The sequence below is a fragment of the Echinops telfairi genome, unplaced genomic scaffold (assembly GCF_000313985.2).
Source record: "Echinops telfairi isolate 266 unplaced genomic scaffold, ASM31398v2 ScPeMD7_20;HRSCAF=75, whole genome shotgun sequence".
NCBI lineage: Eukaryota > Metazoa > Chordata > Mammalia > Afrosoricida > Tenrecidae > Echinops > Echinops telfairi.
Window position 1 is genome coordinate 2,211,018 of NW_022103917.1, and position 21,028 is coordinate 2,232,045.

The following is a 21,028-nucleotide window of genomic DNA, read 5'->3' on the forward strand; positions in this document are numbered from 1 at the left end:
GTCTTCATAAATGATTTTCATAATTGTGATTTTGCTGTGCCTTGGACAAATCACTGTCTTAGAATTAATGATCTATATCAAGAGTTGCAAGATCCATCAGACAAAATAGAAATCCATGACCTCTTGAGATCTAATTCTGACCTCCATCCGGCTAGAGATAATAGGACAAAACTGAATAGCCTGTGAGCTACTCCAGGACAGTGAAACTAGAAAACAACTTTACATCTATTGCTCCAGCATTTGATTAAGAAAGTTTTTATATAGCCACCAAAGACTTGGAAAACGTTTCCAAGGAGCAATAGTCAACCTCATCCTCTGCCCTCAAGTCCATTCCTCCTCCTAAGGACCATATAGGACAGAACAGACCTGTCCCACAGGATTCCCAAAGCTGCAATCTTTACACCATGTTGGGGAAAGCAGAGGGACAGTGGAAAAGGGGAAGACCCTCAATGAGATGGACTAAGACAGGGGTTGCAGCAATCGGTTCAAACATAGGGATGATCATGTGCATGGCACAGGACCCACCACCGTTTTGTTCTGTTGAGCATAGCATTGCCTTATGTTGGAACCCACTGGACAGCACCTAACAGCAACAACTATGTTTACAGAGGCAGACTGCCACATCTTTCACCCCTGGAACTGCTGGTGATTTTGGACCACCAGTCCAGTGGTTAGCAGCAGGGTGCCTAACCACTGTGACTCTGGGGCTCTCTACCCAGTTTCTATGATATATTACTACATTTTACTTATCCGTGAACATCCTTCTATCCATCCTTCAGACCATACTTCAATCCATCTTATTTTTGTCTATATTTCGAAGTAGGTTACGGAATTCATTGCACTTCCCCCTAGATACTTGGTACACTCAGTACATATATACTCGATCATTCATTGGAACCTTTGACAGTGCATGTAGTAGTTAGATATTGTGTCAACCTGCACTTGTGTAGGGGTGGAGTCCAGTCTGTCTATCAGCCTGATGATGCTTCCCAGAAAGGGTGGCCTTTTCATAAGAAAGACACTGGGGATCTCTCTCTCTCTCTGCCTTCATCTTGCTGGAACTCTCTCTGCCTTCACTGGCAGCCCTATGTGGGCCTCTGGATGCTGGGATCCATGTGATTCTACGCCCATCAATTTGTGATCTTCTTGCATCCTGCTTCAGCTTTCTGCATCATTGACCTGAAGCTATGTGGGTCTAAATAGGGCTCTGACTAACATTGCACCCATAGACTTGGGTTGAGCCAGGCTGAAATGCCTTCTCGGTATGAGATTACTTGTTGATACCAAGCTCTTTCTTTTTTTTTTAAATCATTTTATTAGGGGCTCATACAACTCTTATCACAATCCATACACACATCAATTTTGTAAAGCGCATTTGTACATTTATTGCCGTCATCGTTCTCAAAACATTTCCTCTCCACTTAAGCCCCCGGCATTAGGTCCTCATTTTTCCCCTCCCTCCCTGCTTCCCCCCTCCCTCATGAGCCCTTGATAATTTATAAATTGTTATTTTGTCATATCTTGCCCTGTCCGACGTCTCCAAGCTCTTTCTTATGCATATAGGAATGCCACTGCTTTTGTTTTTCTAGACAACCCAGCCTAACACAGGGCACCTCACTGGGCCTCGGCTTCCTTCTATGAGAAAATTAGGACAATGTTTTAGGTGACCTCAGAGTGTCCTCCTTTCTAGCTCTGACATTCTACAGCTCTCTGATATTTGCCTTTTTAATTGATTGACATACTTGTTCAAAATGCCCTCTTGTTGGATTGGAAAAGGATTAACATGGAAAATACATTTTGTTTATCTATGGGATATTTACCTAACCAAGCCTGTTTGGTTTAGAATACCCAGTTAGCCCGTGTGTTGTGATTTTGATCCAAAGCAGATGTTTTCAGGGAATCTAGGGAAAAAGAAAACAAAGTATCAGATGAGTATTTTCAAAGTTATGGAGAAAGTAGCCTCATACCAGGAGGAAAAAAAAAAGAATTTTGAGGGAAAATGAATTCGAAGAAGAATTAAATCCTGCTGGGCTTCAAGGTAGAACCCAAAGGGTGTTGAACTCCCTGCAGACGGCGGATGTCTGAGGCCACAGAACCTGACAGTATTAGCCTTTGCCTCCTTAATGTTGAGCTATCTCTGATAGGTAGCCTTTTTGACTTATGGTTTTGGGGATTAAGGAAAGGACTTATAATAAACACTCCTCTAACAACTCCCCTAAAAAAAATGCATGAAAGCCAACTGACAGGGGAATGGCTATTTCTAGAGGCAAGGAGAAATAAGAAGACACCAAGGCATGACTTGGTGCTTGAAGAAATCAATTCAAAGGGGTACCAGAGTCTGATGGTGTTGAAAGGTCTGCTTTGCCAGTTTTTGGTGGTTCCTAACTTCAGCTTCCCCTAGTGGTCCATGTAATCGTCCCGTTAGCAAAGTTGTGAACCAGTCACTGTCAGGGGCCCTGGGAAATCGGTGCCAGTGTGGATTTCCGTGGAAGCATCTTGGTGCAGACTGGACTGTCTTCCTGGATCCTACTCTTTAGACTACAAAAACTTCTTCTAGATCATTTTGAATTATCCTGGTCAGGATGATATCAATGGAATTCTTCATAAGTGGCATCAGCTCCGGGAAGGGGCCTCTCTCACAACTTTCAGCATTAACCTTCAGGGGAGCCACAGGGCGAGCAGTTAGTCAGTCCCATGAAACATAGAGTATTAATAGTCTTACATGTGTTTGGGATCAAAGAAGCTGGATAAAATGTGATGTCTGGTTATTTGGTCACAGTCCATCAGTTTCAGATCTAAACTAGGAGAAGTAGTCATTCACATGGAATTTGCATTAGGGGAATAATATTGTGGAAAATCTAAAAATAATCAGGAAGACTTCATCTCAAATAGTCTTTTCCTTTTGCCATTTTAACACTCTATTGCTTATGATGATGGCTCATTAGGCACTGTCAAACATTTCAGAACCTAATTCTTATGCTTTTTGAAAATGGTTACATTAATTTGGAATGCAAGCACCCAGTTACTTAAAAAAACAAAACACAACTAAATCCATTGCCATTGAGATTATTCTGACTCATAGCGACCCTCTAATACAGAGTAGAACTACCCCTTGTAGTCTCTGAGGCTGTAAATCTTTAGAGAAACAGATTGCTCAATTTTTCTCCTACAGAGTGGCTGGTAGGTTCACCCCACCAAACATGTGGAGGGCAGCCAAGTGCTTAACTACTGCTCCACCAGGGTTCTTTCCAAGGTATTATTTTTTTTAAATCGACTCACTGCCTTCGAGCAGATTCTGATTCATAGCGACTCTATAAGGCAGGGAAGAACCGTCCCTGTGGGTTTCTGAGACTCACTCTTTATGGGAATAAAAAGCCTCTTCTTTCTCCTGCAGAGTGGCTGGTGGTTTTGAACTGCTGAACGTGTGGTTGCCAGTACAATACAGAATCACTACCTTACCAGGACTCTGATCCCAGGTGTTACAGGCATGCCTAAACTGGTTAAATTTGTATAGATTTCTACTGAGCAATCCTCCTTTAAAAAAAACCAAACACAACATATTGGTCTAATCTAAGGCAATGCCTATTTACGTATTTCATTTTTGTTTTCACGGCATTTCCAGAAAGTGAAGACAGACATGGAAGACTACCTGAAGCCACCATGATCCGGGATTTCTGAGTGGAGTTGGGTTTGAGGGTTCCAGCTGAAATATGCAGTACAGATTATGGAAACTAACAGCTGTGTGGTGTCTTCATGTGTTTGTTTCTTATTAACAACATGCTTGATTAGCCCTCTCCCCTTTTAAAGAGAATTACAAAATAATTATGTGTTCTGCCTCCGGAGCCCTTTATTGATAATGACAATAAACTGTTCAATATCCAAATCAGTGGATATCTATTTATATGATTATTAAATGGCTATACATGACCAGCTAACACTGCATGTGTTTACTACCTAGTGAAACAAGTATTGACCCATCTATTTAAACAACTGGGGAGCATTTATCTTGGCTGAAGTCATCGTTTCATCTTGGGAGATCTCTGCTAACTTGCCAGCCAGCCAGCCAGTATATCATCTTTCGTCTGCATTTATTAACAGCTTAGAATGCCCATCTGTTGTCCTTAGTCAATGGAACATTATGGAAAAAAATTCATTGAATCTATCTATATATAACTGTTCCCTTTATGAAGACAAGCTCTCTGGAATGTTCTTCATAAATTAAAAATAAGGGCCAAGTGTTGGTCAGAGAGAAACAAACTTTTAAATGACATGAAGCAGACTCCTCTCAACCTGGGAGATGATAAATATATTTGTTTCAGATTAAAAGAGAATCATCCATAGAATGATTTCCCGAAATGTTTCAAATCACATTTATTGAAATGTTGGGAATGCTTTGGTGGATGACAAACACTAAAACAAGAGAACAAACGGAGGTGGGGGGGGGGGCGATTAAGCAAAGCGTTCGTATATATGTATGTTGAAATAGCATTACACACTGACTCTACATTGTTTGGGGTTGTGGTAGATGGGAAATTCAAGAAAACTATGAGACCATTAGGACACTACAGCTGCTTCTTCCAAGAAATGTATCAGGATTCTTTGTGCCCCTGCCAAGGTGACACTACTATACCAGTATGAGGACGTACACTCAAGCATCAGATTGAAGTAACTAGCAGTTGCTTCTGGAGAGTACAATTCAAAGAAAATTGGATATAACATGTCCACAGGACAATGTAACTCCATTGGAGCTAAAATAAAATTATGTTAAATTAAGGCTGTGGACTTCGGGTGAGTAGAAAGGTCTAATTTCACTATGGGCAGTTGAACTTGATATACGGTATATAGGAAGAAGGAAACCGTAAAAGTCATTGCTTGGAAGCAGTAATTACATCACCTCAGCCTGCTGCCATGGAGGCTAACAGCAATGTAATCAGTATAATCACGGTGATCATAATGGCGTTGGTAGAGGCTAGATTTCTGGGAATGTAAACTGTGGACATGCAACCAAACATATAAATGGAAGAAGAGCAGCTAGATGTAGATAATATGGAAAAAGAACTATTAGCTTAAAAAGTACATCATTTCTAGTCGAAAAGAAGCACATTTGATTTGGAGGAATCAGTTGTAAATTTACCATAATATCCTCAGTTCATGCTACATGTAAGAATTCACTCTGAAGTCTCCCTGACAAATTAGTGCCTCTTTCTGCTTGCTAATTTGACTTGGAAAGCGATGTCAATAAGTGCTACTTTTAACAGAAATGATCAAGAGTTGATGTTTACAACTTGCCTACAAGTTATCTTCATCTGTTTAATTTCTTTCATTTTACCTCCAATTACCCTTTCTATGAGAGGCAAATACCCGGGAAAAACAGCTCATGAAAAAGAGGCTATTTTATTTCATTTGAAATCAGCTGTCTTTCCGTTTTAGGTAGGGAGTTTTCCCTCTGACGTCTTCACAATCATGATAAAAATGCAACTGTAGATTCACTTTCCTGTGGGAAAGAATCGGGCTCTCCCTATTTACATCTCGTTTGAGGACATTGAAATGGCAATATTGGTAAATATTTGCACTTCTGTAATCATTGTGAGCTGTCATCTTCACTGCACTACCTCTTATTGTGTGTGTGCGCGTGTGGCCGGATGACTTAATGGTGATTTCATTTGCCTCAATCTTTCATCTTCCCTGCAGGATAACATTCATTACCACTGACCCACTTAGCTAACGAAGAAGAAAATGGAATGAAGTTGATGTGTCAATTCATAGTAGTAATAGTTCAATAAATGTCTATAGGCATCTTCAATTTAATAAAGAACTGCTTCTTTAGTGAAAGATGAATAATGGAGGGGAATGATGCGATGGATTTGTGCTCTTTTTTCTTTTTCATCTTGTTCAGATTCATGTGGCTTTTGAAATCTACCTATTCATCTTGGCTATAACATAGCATGTGCTACGACCATATAGGACAAGGGGTCGGCTGCATATACAGTTGTACTGGAAGTCAGGTGTGTGTGTATTCTGAAGTTGATTTTCTAGTGTGACAAGTAGTACCTTGAGTTGGTGTTCTGTATTATCCATGAGTCATTGAGCAGCTCTAATATTCTTTCAGAAAATCCCAAATGTATTAAAATTCAAGGCAGAAATATTCCATTTCCAAACAGCTGTTTCCTCTGTATTTGACCTTAAACTCGAGTACTCAAAGCCCAAAACCTGAGAAGCAATCATCCTTGAGTCAGCTTCACCCCATCTTTTACACTTTATTCTCTTTCCCAGTCAGTCACTAGGCCCTGCTAATGCCACTCCTTAAAGACTTCAAGAAACTGCCCTCTCTTTTCCATCTTGACTACCCAGTGCCCTCATTGAAGCCACCCTTTCTTAATTTCACATCTCCTTACTGATTTTCTGGTCTCCAGTTCATTCCCAACACTGCTGTCAGTATGATCTAGCTTTAAAAAACGGTGATGACATTCTTCATTTTAAGCCTCTGTAGAAGCTATTCCTTACCTACTGCAAGTGGTGCAACATCAATTTCCCAAATGGTCCAGGCAGGCAATAGAAATGCCTATAGCTGCCCACCCCCCCACCCCACGGTGGTGGCTGGGGCACATTGGAGACTCCATAGGCCATTGAAAGGATGCAACAGTCACTCAGCTCTAACCCAGTGTGCTCAGGCTGGCCTGTGAGTCACTTTTTATTGAAACCCCCGTTTGCCCCCTTCTCCAGAAACCTCGAGTTTCATGTTAAACCTCTAGATTTTTACACATTGTCTGAATTCCTTTTAAAAAAAAATCTAGGTAGGCAAAACAAAACAGCTTTGCAAGCTACTGGCATTTTGGATCACCTGTAGCAACTTTCATCCTTTAGGATAAAGTCTGCGTCCCTTAATGTGGTATGCAATGTCCTTTAGGAGCTCTTCCAGGCCTGCATCTTGAGCCTCATTTCTCACAGCTCCTGCCAGTTCTATCTACTAAAATAGCTCCCCCAATCCTTCCATTTCTCTCTATCCACGGTACTGCCCCCTATTTCAGAGCATCACAATCTCTACTACAATAGCCTCTTAACTGGTCTCTCGGCCTGAAATCTCTTTGCTCTAAGCCACTTTTCAAGATGTGTTCTTTGTAAATGTAACCCGGTGATTTATGGAGAGTTTCATATAGCAGGGTGACCTATTGAGAAATTATCTACCTAGTGCTTCATTGTCCTTGTCTGCAACTCATCAGGAAGGAATGAAAGCCATTGTCCCTTCTCCTAGCAGGTATGGCTAAGACCGTTCATACCTAAGAGAGAGAGAGAGAGTCATGCAGCTCTCAGTAAAATGTCTCTCCTACCCTGGCCATGAACCTGGGCTAAGGGACCTCATAGGGCACTACAAATGATGGCTAGTGGGGAGTCAGTGACCACAGAGCAGAGGGTTGGACATCTGGGAGTTCCATTAGGCTGGGGATTGTTTCATGATCACACAAAATCCAACCTAATGTAGATTCCCCTGTATAGACAATAGAATATATTGCCAAGTATTCAACCTCTGCTATGTAAATATTGTTGGGCTTCATGCAGGATTGAGTCAAAAACACTGCATGGCTGTTTAGCAAGCTTTGGGGCCTCTCTTTAGAAATTTTAATACAGTATCAGAACAGCCATGGCTTATGCTGGAAAGATCATTCAAAGACCTGCTAAGGGTTTAGTTTCATCCGAGATGATAGCCTTTAAAACTCATAAATCCCCCTATGAAAGTAAAGGCATGTACTGTTGTTGCAAAGAAGTTTTCAAATATCCCAAAGAGATAGAACTCAGGGAGAAACCAAACTGAACAAATGCACTTGTATTCTTGTACTGTGTGCAACATGAGCAGTACTTAAGAAGACGTGAAGTGTTCTTTTTTTTAAGAAGAAGTGTTCTTAAAGGAAAGAATCAAAGTCAATTTCTCCTCTATGAAAGATTGTTTAAGTTATATCTCTACATATTAAGTACAAGTTTCCTTAGGACCCTGGAATAAAATGTTGCAACTTTGAAGAGCCCTACACTTGGTAGGGTGTATGTGTCCTTAGGTAGGCAAAGGGGAAAAGTTCATGGTCAGAAGAGAATGTTGTCTATGTACAGGTGACTAGAAATACACTCACAAATCCACCCAGAGTCACGTACCCACCATGAGCCATGTATTAAGCAGCTTTTCCAAGGAAAGTGGATCAATTACACACACACACACACACACAGAGAGAGAAAGAGAAAGAGAGAGACAGATTGGAAGGACTCATCTGACCTGTGTGTGGGCTCTGGCAAGTCCAAAATCTATATGTCACATGGTAGACTGGAAAATAGGTGAGCTTTGTGTCCAAAATCCAGAGCCCAGGCAGTGTGCTCTAAATTCCATCTGGTGGTTTATGCAAGTCTTGGGGCAACGTGCCTTCTTCTTTGTGAAACCTCAGTTTTGCTCTCAAGGCTTTCAACTGATTGCAGAAGGCTAAACCCCTTAGAATCAACTGATGGTAAAGGTTAACCATAGCAACAGAACACCTTCATGGTAACACCTATACCAAAAAGCCAGCCCCATAATTTAACCCAATTGACACAGCATTTAACCTTCATAAGCCATACCTGCCCCTTGGTCCTCATATCCTCCATGATCCCTGTATTTTCCATGTTACTTTGATTAAGGATTTCATGATTCTTTAGTTTATTTCTTCTGTTTGTTTTGGGGAAGAAGTTATATTTTATTTTATCTTAGTGATTCTTTCTACTTCAATTTATAGAATAAAAAGCTAGACCTGCATTGATTAAGGGGAGGACAACCCAATTGATTATAAAACTTGCTCTCAATAAGTTGTGGGCTTATAAAACGCTGCATTGGCAAAGGTTGTGTGGTAGATATTCTTATAACAACAACGAAAGAGTAACTGTTGAGGCTGCTTATGTAATGAAAGAAAATGTCATGGATTCGTTTCTTGGCTTGAAGGTTTAAGGGTAATGGATTCATGGGACATCATAGTTCATTGACGTCATAATATGTTTGATATTTTTGTTCTATGTTCTAGTTCCATACCTACAGTCTTAACAATTTTCAAGTAAACATAAAATGCACAGCAGTTTTTCTGTATTCACCTAAAACAACAGAGGAAGGAGGAGAGTCCAGTAGAAGGATCTGTAATGGATGACTAATTGCCTCTATAAACTGTTACTTCCTTTACCATTACAGCACAAAAAAATGGTTAATACTCAGATTCCTTTATTGAACATTATAATCAAATGGTCTATAGGCAACTGAATCCTGATCAAAAGGGAAGAAAAAAATTTCAGAACAGAATTTAAAATTCTAATGAACTGTAGATTTGTTGGAGCCCTGGAGATTGGGGGTATTCCTGAAACTATTATCCTTAAACAAAAATCCCTGAAGTCTTCTTAAAGAACCTTATCGTGATGTAGGTGAAGGGTTATAGAGCAGATCATGGGGCTTACATTAAACACATCAGACACATTTTGTTTCAACGCAGCCATTGCAATACCCTCAATATGCCGTCACGTATCTCATTCCTCCTTTTATCTTAACCCTCTGTGCTTTGTCATTGGGTAGTCACTTCCCTTTTGACCTAAAAGGGTTGCCTGTTCTAACATAGGGCTGAATTCAGTTCCAGACTCAAGGATGACTAAGGGCCATAGTTTGAGAGAGGAGAGTCCTCAGTCTCTGTCCTACAAGTAAGCTAGGTGCGTTTTATGATCTTGGGTTTTGTTCCTTATTTTCCTCTCATGATTTCTCGAACCTACTAATGTGATCTTTTTCAGAACAGTTAGTAGTAGTAGTTGGGCACCATCTAGTTCTTCTGGTCCCAGAATTGTGAGCTCTTATTGTGGAATTGGGAGAGTCCATTGGACTGATTGTTTCTAATGGCTCTCAATTTCCATCACCCTTCTTTTCTCTGGAGAAGGAGAGATCAATAGTTGTCCCCTGTATGACTGCTCAGGAGCTGATAAGACTCCAGTTGCTACTCACCAAAGTAGGAACATTGTCTTTGGGAACTATGTTATGCTAATTGAGCCTGGTGTTCTCCAAAACCATGACTATGATGCCCCGGGCCCAACATCATTTTCTGAAGGTGTTCTGTTATATAAGACGTTGTCATAACTTTTCCTCCTGTATGCTGCACCACATTTATGGAAGTATTTGAAGAAAAGATAAATATACTTATACAAATCTCCTCTGTTAACACTTATATGTGTGTGTGTGTACTCATACTCTCCCACCACACCTGTTCAGTCTGCATATCTATTGAAGCATGTACTCAGGTCACTTCTGCAGAATTGTGTATATAACAGCATTTGTCTTTGTGGTCTTTAACTCTTAAAAATCTCCCAGTGTCTCCCCCTATATTTTGCTAGCCTCTCTCTTATATATATTGCTTCCCCCTTCACCCAAGTTAACACTTATTTGCCCACTAGCCCTTTCCCCTTCCATCCTTGATAACTATCAATTAATGTCTCTTTTAAAATGAAGAACCTTTTCTTGATTTAAGACACATGGAAATAGTCAAATAGAAATCGACCAAAGGAATATCAGTCTGCATGACACCGAGACTAGAAGAACTAGATGCTACCTGGGCAAAACTACCAACTGCTCCTAAAAGGATCACATCAGGATTGTGTGGGAGAAAAATGTGGAACAAAGCCCAAAATCATAAAAGAAACCTCCATTACTTGGTGGATAAATATCGGTGTGATGTCCCTAAGGTTTCAGCCCTTAGTCACCCTTCAAGCCTGGAATGGAACTCACATCAGTGGCCCAATTATCAGTCAAACAATAGACAGGTCCATGAGGATGACAATGACCCAAGGGAGGTGTGCACACTTAGAATAATTAGCCATTTGCAGGAAAAAGGGTAACAGTTACCCAGGGACAAATTTGGAAGATTTAGGAAAGAGGGAGGAATGGAAGCGGAAAACACAGGTAGGCCTGGCATGAGCGGTACCGTATTATGGGGGATGCGGCGAATGAGAATAAACAAAATGTTGACACATTGTTGAATATTAAAGTTTACCTTCACTAGGAAAACATGCCTGCTTTATCTTCTAAGGGCTATCTATAAGGGTCAAAGGAACAACAGCAACCTGAAAGATCAGATCTGAACCTCAAGGAGCAGTAACCTTATGTTAATGAAGGAAAAGCGCAAGAAAGGAAAGTTGGAACGCTTGTGCGACTCGAATAATGTCATCAAAGGCATGAACTGGGCTGTGCCTTTTCTCAACAGCAACAAACCCACTCAACGCTCACATTCCTCAAACAAACACAAACTAATGAAAAAAAGAAACAAAAATAAGGAAGACCTTTTTGAGAAAGGAAATGGTTACTTCTTTCTGAAGGGCTGTCAATTATGGGTCATTTCAAGTGTGAGTCTACTCATCCATTTTTATCTGCCCCTAAGACAGTGTCAAGAGCCCTGGTGGCATAATGGGTAGGCAATGGGCTGCTATCCGCAAGGTTGGCACGTAGAAAACACCAGCAGCTTCACGGGAGAAAGAGCTTTCGACTAATGAAAACGGTGACAGTCTTGGAAACCCACAGGGGCAGGTCTACCCTGGCCTGCAGGGTCGCTCTGAGTAGCCATCAACTAAGTGCCAGTGAATTTGTTTTTTTGGTTTGAAGATTTGACGATGAATCAGAATTGACTCGATGGAAGTGAGTTTGTTTTGTTTGGGGAGATTGTATAGTGAAATGGTTAATTTGTGGTCTCTTAAAGTCAATAATAGGAGCCTGTTTGAGCTAGTGGTTGTGCACAGGGTAGCTAACTGCGAGGCCGGCATTTTGCAACCACCAGCTTCTCTGTGAGAGAAAGATGAGCCTTTCTACTCCCACAACGAATAACAATCTTGGAACCCCATAAGAGGCGGTTCTACCCTATTCTATGGGGCCACTATGAGTTGGCACTGACTTGACGGCAGAGAGATGAATGGCAGGAGCCTTGGTGGTGCAAATGCTAAGTTCTTGGCTACTAACTGAAAGGCCAGTGGTTCAATCCTACCAGCAGCTCTAAGAGAAAAAAGATTTGAAGATCTGTGCCCATAACATTTTATAGCTTCGAAAACCCTACGGGTAGTTCTACTGTGTCTTACAGGGTCACTCTGAGTTGGGATTAACTCAAGGGTACACAACAGCAAGAAAAGGTTAACAAACTTCAGATATGTGGTCTCCTTTTGACCCCTCCACCCACCATGTGAGGTGAGCAGCAGTAGCGTCATTGACCGATGAACCCCCATGCCTAGCTCTTTGCAACTTCTCCTTGCTATCTCCAGAGTCATCTCACAGACCACAAGCTCAGCAAATCCCGAGTGCTGAGTGAGGACAGGAAGAAGCCAGCACTCTGAAGAGGCAGCTGGCACAGCGGTCTGGAGCAGGAGCCTGTCCGTCTGCCAAAGAGGACATTTCTGCCATTCTCTGGTCTTTCGTCAAGGCCATGCTTCAGTCTGTCCCAAACGAGAAGCCTCTGCTCTGATGTTGTTTTTCTCTGTTTCCTTTAATAATGGCTCCAAGAATACCCTGGCTTTTAAGGACCAGAATAGCAGCTGGCAGAAGGAGAGGGGAAACGCGACGTTTGTCTCTCTAAAGTAAGAGCAAGGTCGAAGCTCCTGCTTTGATCTTCTTGCTGTTGTTGGGTGTCATTGTGTCGCTTCCAACTCACCGCGACCCTGGGTGTTCAGAGTTTCTGGGCTGAAACCTCTAAGGAAGCAGATCGCCAGGTCTTGTAGCCATGGGGGATGTCCAATGACCTGATTCGAAGTCTTGTCTCCGGTTTGTCTCACTTGTCAATAGAGGGTAATGACTGTGCCAGCCTCAGAGGCTTCTGGATGGAATTAAATAATGTCTATAAAAGGCACCTTGCACACAGTTATTTATAACATTGGAGTGGGTGTGGAAGAAAGGTTAGTAGACCTTTGTTAACAACTCATTTGGCAAAATCAAGATGGCAAGTGGAACTTTAGGGAGGAAAGAAGAAATCAAAGAAAACTCACATTCAGTCATGGGGAAAATGTAAAGCTGTTATTGTTTTCTGAGTGCTTTAACCTGAAAACATATTGGAGACAATCGAGCAGAAAATGAAGATGAGTCGCCCAAATGACGTTTGAAACAAAGCCACGCCCTTAATAAACAGCATCCATTATTGACAGTCCACAGGGCCTTCAAAGGTTTCCCTAACCCCGAAGCCCTGATGAAATTGATCAGTATAAATTGCATAAGTCCGGTAATTTCAGCGGCACTTGGGATGTGTACAGGCTCCAACTGAGCATGCACATGCACACACACACACACAGACATACATCAAGCTGCTATGAACACCTCAGTTCACTCAGATGGACTATAAATATTTTATTTGCCAAGTCAGGCCTTTCCCCTGGACCCTCTCCATAATCATACTGTACAACACGAGGGCTTTCACAATACTCAGTCATTTTTGGCAGAAGCAACTCCCAGCCTTTAGAGCCTGCTGGATCCCTGGCAGTATAAGAAGAGTTCTGGCCTCATATACAAGAAATACAAGGTCTGCATTATGCCAGATTTTAATGCTCACAGCCTGAAGGCTTTATATACAGTGTACACACAGAATCTCTGTCTTGCCTTTGGACAGAACAACTGTTTTTGTTTTGTTTGTTTTTTCCCATGGTGAGTTGCAAAACAGCCATAATTTACATGGACAGCTAGAAGTGGCTCACACTCAGAATCAAAGTGGGCAAACACATGGAATATACCTCACAAACAACTTTCAGAATGATTCGCATCTAACCCAAATGCTCCCAGTTGACTTAGAAACCTCCAGGGTCACATTAATGTGTTTGCTGGCTAAGAGGGCTTGTGTCTCTGTGTATAGTTAAAATGGAGAGGACTTCCCGCAGGGAAGCCTAGTGTAAAATTCAAATGTATAGTGAGGAGAATTGGGTGCTTGTATTTTGGGTACTTATCGTTATTACTTGCACTGCAAAAAAGGTCCTTTGCCTTACCTTTTCCATGCATGAAACTCAGGGAGGCCTCTGGGACCTGCTTTTGGTAAATGGCTAGGGCAGGGGAACCCTGTCTGTCTATTCCTAGCTAAGAGCTGAGCTTCCTTGGCCAGTGCCTGTGACCCAGGATCTGTGGAAAACATATAAAGCCTGATCACCTTTCCAGGAGTGCCCACAGGCATAAAATCAAGTATACCTAAACTGCCCATAGCCTGATTGCCTGCCCCGGCCAGATGGCGGGAAATCAAGAAGGCCTATATTATCCATTTGATATTGTAGGCCCAGCAGGTGGTCCTTAGGAGCTTCTCATGTGAGGATGAAAGGGTTTGAGACTTGGAAAATATTGGCTTCAGAGTAGAAAAACTTCAAGCAATCAAAATGATTGAAAATTTAATGGCCTAACTACTTAACATATTCCAACTGCCCTCAACTCCTAACTCTAATGCTCTTCATGTGAATTTGCATAAATATGTTTGGTATGGTAGGAGCTGAAGCTTCCAGAAATAAGCTTGCCTTTAAGTGGGGAATTGAAGGAGTTAAAGAAAGTAGAGTCAATAGTAAGTGAAGGGGCATGCTGGGAAAATGTTCAGTTGTGTGTGTGTGTGTGTGTGTGTGTGTGATATGAATGACCAGACTTTATATGTGCCTCATAGTTTGAGACAGTGCAGTTCAGACTCCTCAAGGGTCCAGAATAGGGATAGGAGCATTCTAAGACTAATTATCAACTTTTCCCAGGGCTAGGATTTTTAGATTGAACTTATAAAATCATAAGGCATGTGGTTAAATTTGAATTTCAAAACAATGAACAATGATATAAAATAAGTATCTCTGCATAACTCTACTGATTTTTATAAGTCAATACAAGATTTGCAATATGTGTAATGCAATATTTGAGGTCTATGGGGTAAGTTATACTAAAACGGAAAATGTGCTGTTTATTGGCAATTCAAGTTTAACTGTATGCCCTGGGTTTATCTGGCATTTCTTCCTAATTTACTCATTTCCAGATCTTTGGATTCTGATTCTAGGAGTCCTGGGCAGAATGGATTCGTCGTTCTTTTTCTCGCTCCCCGCATCCCACCTTGTTATTGTGAGTAAAATATTTGAAGAGGACTTGAATTCAAAAGAATACTCTCCATCATTTGTTTTTCTAGCCACTCTGCCCTTGCTTCAGTACACCATCTTACCTGAAGCTGAACTCCAAGCCCTCTAATCTGTGAGTGAGTTGCATGCTCTTCTACTGGGCAGAGGGGACTGGTGAGGGGCAGAAAGTTGGATCATTTTTCCGAACTGTGTTTTCAGTGGCTTTGCTGACAGACATGCCTAAATGATTGTTCACTGATGCATGCAAGGTTACTTATAAAGATGTGGTGGACTAGAAAACTTGGAAGGCCAGGGCTATTTGCTTCTTATCTGAATATACCCAAGGCCTTGCAAAGTATCCAGACGTTTGAGAACGTGAACTTGGAATTCATATAGATCTGGATTTGAAACTTGCTGTTTATCTCCTTCTTGGATGAATTTTGTGGGTCAGGCTGAGCCTCTATTTCCCAATGTGTAAAATGGGGATCTGAATACTTTTAAAGCATCTGGCAGTCATCCAGGTAAATGGTGCTGATACGTGCATCATTCCTGATACATTTTAATTCGGTTGTGACCAAATGGCAGCCTTCACTAGGTCTATAATGGATGATTCTCTCCCTTTATCTATGAAGTGGCAAAACCCAGCACTGTGGTAAATGCAACAGACATAGTAATCAAATTAACAACTTTTCCATCAGCTAATTCTTGAATTACAGAGAGTTGTTCAACCTTAGTTTAAGCAATGTACCACACAGGAGGTGATTTTAACAATAGGAATAGCATGTTCCTGCCTCTGGAATTGTTGTCCAACTCTGCCCCCACCCCATCTCATGGTTTAAGTGCAAGAACCCTCCCGTCTTGAATTTGCTTCTGTAATGGAAAGGTTAAGGGAATCTGGAATACCGCATGGTGCTGTATCTGGCGCTATTTTACGGATGGCGAGTCAGCAAAAAATGTAGGCTATTTTCTCTAGATCACTAGGAGGTAGACACTATTACAAGTCCTGGGTCCAGGATCACTCAGGCAAAATACATTTGATTGGCTTAGGAAGGAGCATAGTGCTCATATCCACTGTCATGCAGTCAATTCCAACTCAAAGTTCCCCTACACAGGGACTCCAAGACTGTGAATCTTTGCGGAAGAAGACAGCCTCATCTTTCTCCCAAGAGCAGATGCTGAGTTTCATCGCCTCATCCACACCCCACCAGAGTTCCTCTGTAGTGAAAATTAAAGGACCGAGGTCTTTGTATTGGAAAATTTAGAATGAAAACTGAACTCCTCATTGCAAAATTTAAAATAAATCAGCAAACAGCTCTGTCGGGTCCTCAGTGCCTTAAACTGGGCCAGTTGCTATCTCTAGGCTGACTGGGAGTGGTGTCCTGGAACGTGCTCCAACTGATCCGGGTGAACTGATGGTTAAATCATCAAGAATTTTGCAAGCCAGTTGTTAAGTTGTAGTATCTTTAGCTGTAGTATCTATAGCTATCAGAGACTACAAAATAGCCTCCCATGCCAGTCTGTTTACCTGTGGAGAGTCTTCCTTATTAGGGGAACTTCTACATACTTAGGAGTCCCTGGGGCCACCAACAGTGAAGTGGGTAGCTATGAATCAAAGAGTTGGCATTACAAACCCACCCAGAAGTGCCTTAGAAGGAAGAGCTGGTGCTCTGCTTCTGAAAAGTCACAGCCATGAAAACCCTATGAAATACAGTTCTACTCTTGCCACGCAGGTTCACTGTAAGTCAAGGTCACCACGAAGTAGGGTTGCCATGAATTAGAGCTGACTTGAAATCAACTGGCTTGGCTGTTTTTGTTGGCAGCCTTATCAGGAAAAAAACGTCTCAGCTTTTTCTCCCAACTGAGGAACAAAATGTGCCAACACAATGGAAAACTAGAGAGATGTGATCGTGTTCGACCCTAGGATTACATAGTTTGTTGGTGAACTCTAATATTATTTGTAATACAGATTATAATAGTTGATACATTTTGAGTTCTTAATATGTGCCCTCAGCCCCTTACATGCATTAGCCACAAACACTTGAAAGTTTTACGATTATTATTTCCATTTTACAGATAAAAAGGAAGCTTAGAGAAATTGGGGACTTCCAAATGGCCCCTCTTACAGTGGATGTTGCCTCCACTAAGTCTGTGGTTTTCCATTTTGTTAGGCATTGGCATGCCTGCCTCTATCATCACAGTGTTGGAGTGTCTCCATAAATATTTATAGAACTGAATCATGAATTGTAATGTCTACTTTAGTTAACATCACACCTCAGTTAGATACCGTGAGCTACCAGTAATAGGTTCCTGTCTTATTTCCATACCGTTAACACCTAAATCTATACTCAGTGCTCATGGAAGCAGCAGTCACGAGATAAAAGGTAAGTTGGACTGGGCAAGTCTGCTGCAGCGGACCTCTTTGGTGTCTTGAAAAACAAAGATGTTTCTTTGAGGACTAAAGCACACCTGTCCTAAACCACGGTATTTTCCACTGACACATATGCACATGAAAGTTGGACATTGAATAAAGCAGACCATGAAATAGATACATTTGAATTGTGGTGCTGGAGAAGACTTATTGAAAGTACCATGGACTGCTAAAAGGACAAACCAGTCTGTACTGGAAGAAGTAAGGACAAAGTGCTCCTTAGAGGCAAGGATGGCAAGACTTTGTCTTACATATTTTGGACACATTGTCAGAAGACACCGGTCTCTGGAGAAGGCCATCATGTTTGGTACCGCGGAGGGGCGGCTAACGAAAGGAAGGCTCTCAAAGAGATGGAGTGACGCAGTGGCTGCCACAATGGGCTCAGGCATCGGAACCATTGTGAAGATGGTGCAGCATTTCAGTTTGTTAGCACAGGGAAGTTAGGTATCAGAACCAACTCAATGGCACCTAGCAACAATAACACCTAGCAGATTACTAGGAACTGCTTTGGTGCCTTGTAAGCATTTGTGCGATGGCAATGAATCTATTGATGTAAATCATAAGTAAGCCGATTTAGGAGACTATCTTGTCTCTGGATGAAGCTGGGTTTTTTGCCATCTTGATGATTGTTGGTGTGTGTGAGCCCACTATTGTGGCTGTTGTGTCAGTCCATCCCATTGAAGGTTTCTCTTGTTTTTGTGTTGACCCTCTTCTTTGCTAATCTCGATGTTCCTTTCTAGAAATTGGCCTTTCATACTTACCATAGTCCCACAAAGGAGACCTGGTGGCATAGTAGTTACACACTGGGCTGCTAATCCCAAGGTCAGCAGTTTAAAACCACCAATTGCTCTGCAGGAAGAAGACCTTGTAAACAATTACAGTCTCATAAACCTGCAGGGCTAGTTCTACCCTGCCCTCTAGGGCCGCAATAAGACAGAATCGACTCGATGGCAGTCTTATTATGATTTTTCATGATTTTACAATAAAGTAAGCTAGAAAGAAAAGGTCACTAATCCTATCATTAAGAAGATAAAATACATTTACGTTACTTTAGTGTATTGAATGATACTATGAGATTACATATGATGTTTGCACGATGAATCACCTTCATGTTGAGTTGGGGGAAAAGGAAGGGTTGGTCTGGCTGTCTCAGGCATCCCTGAGGAGGAAGAGGTTTAGGAGTTAGAAGTGGAGGCAGGAAAGCAGGAATAGTTGGCACAATTTTATATAAGTGCATTATAACTTTAATATGACTTTTCATTTCTATAAAAATGTTTCTACATGGTACCAATCTTTCTTCCGCTGTTTGCTTTAGTTTCCTTGCCTGTATCCTAGAAGGGTCCATGTAGTAATAGAAGTCCAAAGCAGTCTTGTATAATCGGAAACTTTCTGTCAGATTGGCTGATGTCAATTTGTTGCTGGCACTGCTTCCTCGATATCTTCTTCCTTCAATATCTGGCAAGGGTTTGGAAGCACCCATTACCATTAAGTCATCCTCTGATTCTTCCTCTTGTGTAGTGTCTGTGAGCTCTTGAATTTCTCCAAGATTCCTATCTTGAAGCCTTTCACTACCCACCATTTTTGTTACATCCACAATCTCTTCCCTGACTTCCTTACTTAATTGGCTCTGTCAGATTTCCTGTGATGTCATGCACAGCATCTGGACACAATTTTCCCCAGCAAAAACTAGTTTGGGGCTTGATGGCTTCTTTAGTGCTGTCATCCTTTCATATTTTCATGAGGAGGCTGGATTAGGTCAGTAGGACACTTGCAGTGTTGAACTCATGGGGTTGAGGGTGGTCAAGTGCATTGTCCAATATGAAAATAACTTTAAAAGCTATTCTCTTATTGGCAAGGTCCTTCCTGACTTCAAGTATAAAGCACTGATGGAACCAATCCAGAAAAAGGTGCTCCGTGTCGAGGCCTTCCTGCTGTGTAACTAAACGGCCAGCAGCATGTATTTATCTTCGTTAGCACCTTTAGAGGTAGAGGCTCTCACTACTCACTGCCCTCGAGTCCATGACTATTGATAGTGATCCTATAGGACAGGGTAAAACTGTCCCCATGAATTTCGGAGACTAATTCTTTACAAGAGTAGAAAGCCCCAGCGTGTTCCCCTTGAGTGGCTGGTGGTTGCAAAATGGCTCAGCTTGCAGTTGCTAGTCCATGCTCGGCTCCGCTAGAGAAGGGCAGTCCTGATCTACACCCAGACTGCATTTGCCCAACACATTAGAGCTACCCAAGTTGTCCCCATCTTAGATCCTATTGCTTGCTTCTCTCCCTTACTAATACATGTATTTGGTAGCATTTCTTTCCCCCTGAATAAGGAAGTAAAAACCCATGCAGGCGAATACCCTCTCTTCAATGATTTTCTTAATGGCAGCCAGGATCTTCTCTACTACTTCTTGATCACCATGAGCTGCTTCTCCTGTTGTTCTGACATTTTTAAGCTAGAACTCATTCTAAAATTTTCAAACCATCTTTTGCTGGCAGGGAATGCTCCAGCTTTAACTTTCACCTTCCTTTTTCTGTAACTTGTCACATAATAATTTCACTTACTTTTTAATTATGCTGGAATCTATGGGTACGTCTTTCTTATAGCAATCGTGCACCTACTTAAAAGCTACTTTTTCAATGTTAGATAAAAGGACATTTTGTAAAAAGTGCACGTTTTTTGTTTGCTTGATTTTTTGGGCAAAGTTCCTGCTCGTGTAGCTGCAGTAATAACTTCACAAAGTAACTTTTTAATGATAGTCCTTATGCTGGATTCATTTATCTTGAAACGGTAGGCAACTGCAACTGCAGACCTCAGTACATGGCACATATCAAGCAATGCAATGTTTTTTATTGCGATATCATGGCTTTTGTCTGCTTCTGGGGAGCATTTCCAGCATCACTAGTGGCACTTGATATGGATCATACAGTAATATTGCACTAAGAACAATGAAACATATTGAAGAGACATGAGAGGTCAATTTTCACTGTAATACTTCTGGAGAGATGAACAGTTCATGTGGAGACCATTAGTGTCATCATTTTAAGCTGATACACTTGAGCTCACTGCAACAGTAACAAGAGGTGTCTGTGAAATGATTATAGTACAGTTTTATAGTATAGTATTATAAATATTATAGTACAGTTATAATGCAATATGTATTTTTTGTTTTTTTACATTTATCTCAATTGTGAATGACCCCATATTCAGTCTGTTTCTATGCAGCTATTTTGATATTGGTTATTTTTTCTAACACATCAGTGCATATTCCATAGTAGTAAATGGCAAAATCTGACTTTTTCTTAATTTTTCAATATTTCTGGACTAATGTGCCTGTTTTTCAAGTTGTTACAAATTTCCAAAAGGTTTTACAATATACTCCTTGAAAAATCTTTATATTACTGTACCTGTGCAGTCAAAACCTATGGTTTTTCAGAGTCAATTATACTTTGTTATGAGATACTATACATATAGATACTACATACATATAGATATAGAGATTGAGATATACAGATCTTATACATATGGATACTATTTATATA